Raw genomic sequence first — 3,506 nt, 5'->3', positions numbered from 1 at the left:
ACGTATGATTAGATATAAAAACTGCACAAATAATCAGAAATATATTTATTTTAAATAAATGAATTATTATCATATATTCTTACTATTGAAAAAATTTTCATGTCTTTAAATTAATATTAAAAAATTATCATATGTTTTTAAATATAAAAAGTAAATTAATTAATAATTTAGTGACATTGGCGTCGTTTATAAAAAAGACAGAAATTGAAGTATTTTAGAATTTGGGTTTTAGAATGTAATTGAATTATTTTGGAATTTAGGGTTTAGAATGAAATTGAATTACTTTAGAATTTGTGGTTTAGAATGAAATTGAGAATTGTTTTGTAATTTTTAAAAGTTGGGGGACCTAAATTTAAGTGCCTGAAAAGTTTAGTGACCATTTATATAATTTATCCTAATATTCATAGGTGCGGGGACCATATTGCAAACGGATTAAATGTTTGGGGACTGTATTGCAAGTTTTAAAAGTTGGGGGACCTAAATGCAAGTTTTGGAAATGTTCAGTGGCTATTACTATACTTTACCTTAATAAATAAAACCCTAAAAACATATTACTTTCAACATTTCTTCTCCACAACCGTTTCCTTCTCCCTCTATACTCTTATTCTTCGACATATCTCACGGCGACCACGAAGCTCGAAAGCTTTCTACGTCGGCCACCACACGCAAGTGGCCAAAACTCATTCCGATTACACAATACTCAACTGGTAAGTTTCTAATCCTAACCCAAATACTACCAAACACTTAATTTATTCTAACCCAAATGCTTTATTTACCCCGATCTAAAGCTATAGAACCCTGCGATGGGATATCAACCCCTGTTTCGGAGAACGAGAGAAGCCTAGGCCTACCTTGGGCAAACCGAATCTGCTTGGTCATTTCTCCATCCTAAATCGCCTCTAGACAGAGGCCTCTACAAGCCCCAACAACCGCATGCACACCGGCCACTGCTAACAACAGCCTGAGGGACCAAACGACCACCAAACTCACAAATAAAAAGCAAAGACCCACAGACTCCCCAGTTCGACAACTACAACTTCGGTGACGATGGTTTCATCCCTCAGGTAAACTACTTTTCCTTTTTATTTCTTTATTTCTTTGGTTTTTCGATTAGGAGAATTAAAAGTAAAAAGAAATGTGTTGCTTTCGATCTATGCTTGATTGTTTCTACATATTACTTTGAGAATAAAAAAAATATAAATAATGAAAACGCTACTGTAAAATAAGAATAAAAAACCTTGAAAGGAATCTACTTGGATGCTAGGAAAATTCCGGTTTCTATTGCTTTCGATTTCAAGAATGGAACATTTCTCCACTTTTACAGTTTATTTACCCCCCAATTCGATTACAATCATTGTTCTTCTCTTGTTTTCTTTTTGTATTTTTCTTGCTTGTTTCCCCTCTCTTTTGTTCGGGACCCCCTGTTGTTGATTGCTAATGGCTCCCTTCTGTTTCTTTTCATCCCCCCATCTCTTTGTTGATATCCCTCCTTCTTTTTATCATCAAATCCCATTGCATGTTGTTGGATTAAGTAGAAGTAGGTGAATTATTTCTCTGATTTGGTGAAGTGAAATCCTTAAAGTTTAGGGATTTACAGTTGCTTTTTCTTCTTTTCTTTCTTTGACTTGGATGATAACTTTTGGTGATTGACTGGTGTTTGATGTGGATGATTTGTGCAGTATCAGCTTCAACAATGGTATGATTGTCGGCAGCAGCTAAACGGGTCAATTCTGGATCCGGATCACACTTGGGATGCTCTTGGGCTCCGGGTTTTAATTTCTTCAAGCATGTTGTAATTGGTCTTTGTAGTTTGGGCCTATAAACGTTGTAAAATAATAATATTAATAATAATTATAATTTTATAATAATAATAATAATTATAATACAGTAATTATTATAATATAATATTTATTTCCCAGACAAAAACGGGTGTCTATAGCTGCCCCTCTTTGCTCATTCTTTTGTTAACAAGAATATAGCAAAGATAAAAAAGACAACGTGTTTTTGTTCAGTTTTATATCCGTGCTTTAAAATTTGATAAGTGATCCGCTCCACCCTTTCTGTTGGGGAAGTCGGACTCGAGATCGATTTGCTTCACTACTCTTTGGTGAAGGCTTAGGATTGATTTGCTTCACTACTCTTTGGTGAAGGCTTAAAATGGCCCGGAGGACTTCATCTTGGTGTGAAAACATCCTACCCGAAGGTCTTATGGATAGCCTGAAGGACTTATCATCTTGCTCAAAAGGCTTACAGATGACCCGAAAGATTTCAACATCATGCTCGAAAGACTTACTGATGGCCCGAAGGACTTATAAATTGTGAAATTTTGAAAATTGCATCCTTAGTTTTCAAAAATTTCATCTTCTTAAAACATCATTTTTTCATTTTCAAATTCATGTGAAAACACCCTACCCGAAGGTCTTATGGATGGCCCGAAGGACTTATCATCTTGCTCTAAAGGCTTCAAGATGACCCGAAGGATTTAAGCATCATGCTCGAAAGACTTACTGATGGCCTGAAGGACTTATCAATTGTGAAATTTTGAAAATCGCATTCTTAGTTTTCAAAAATTTCATCTTCTTAAAACATCATTTTTTCATTTTCAAATTCATTTGAAGACATCCTACCCAAAGGTCTTATGGATGGCCCGAAGGACTTATCATCTTGCTCTAAAGGCTTACAGATGACCCGAAGGATTTAAGCATCATTCTCGAAAGACTTACTGATGGCCCGAAGGACTTATCATCTTGCTCTAAAGGCTTACAGATGACCCGAAAGATTTAAGCATCATGCTCAAAAGACTTACTGATGACCCAAAGGACTTATAAATTGTGAAATTTTGAAAATCGCATTATTAGTTTTCAAAAGTTTCATATTCTTAAAACATCATTTTTTTCATTTTCAAATTCATGTGAAAATATCCTACCCGAAGGTCTTATGGATGGCCCAAAGGACTTATCATCTTGCTCTAAAGGCTTACAGATGGATTTACTTCACTACTCTTCAGTGAAGGCTTAAGATGGTGCTTCACTACTCTTCTGTGAAGGCTTAAGATTGTTTGCTTCACCATTCTTCGGTGAAGGCTTAAGATGATTGCTTCACTACTCTTTGGTGAAGGCTTCAAATGGATCGCTTCACTACTCTCCAGTGAAGGCTTAAGATTATTTGCTTCACTACTCTCCAGTGAAGGCTTAAGATTATTTGCTTCACTACTCTCCAGTGAAGGCTTAAGATTAACTTGCCCCAATCTCATGTGTGCAAGTCCTTCCAATCGATCGATTCACTTCTTCATAGACAAAAATCTTTGTTTTTTCTTCTATATCTAATGGTCATCACTTCAGAGTAATGCTTCTTCTACGGATTAGACCTCTCAATTCTTCAGGGTATGCCTCTCTAAATGTAACTCCTTGTGTTTGAGGCTTGAAATCTTCCTTTCAACTTAGGATTTGAACATCTTGCATCTTCTCTTTCCAATGGAAGACCTGTCAAAATCATGTGTTTATGCA

General features: G+C 35.6%; 1 long non-coding RNA gene across 1 annotated transcript; it reads left to right on the top strand.

The window, feature by feature from the left end:
* The first annotated feature begins 546 nt into the window (after positions 1-546).
* LOC120177729 lies at positions 547-1,824 on the top strand. Its single transcript, XR_005521460.1, has 3 exons — positions 547-707; positions 789-1,064; positions 1,680-1,824. It is a non-coding gene; the product is annotated as an uncharacterized LOC120177729 (long non-coding RNA).
* The last annotated feature ends 1,682 nt before the right edge of the window (positions 1,825-3,506 follow it).

The sequence above is a fragment of the Hibiscus syriacus genome, unplaced genomic scaffold (assembly GCF_006381635.1).
Source record: "Hibiscus syriacus cultivar Baekdansim isolate YM2019G1 unplaced genomic scaffold, ASM638163v2 tig00112305_pilon, whole genome shotgun sequence".
Lineage (NCBI taxonomy): Eukaryota > Viridiplantae > Streptophyta > Magnoliopsida > Malvales > Malvaceae > Hibiscus > Hibiscus syriacus.
The sequence above is the reverse complement of the archived record's forward strand: the minus strand, read 5'-3'. Positions and strand labels throughout refer to the sequence as shown.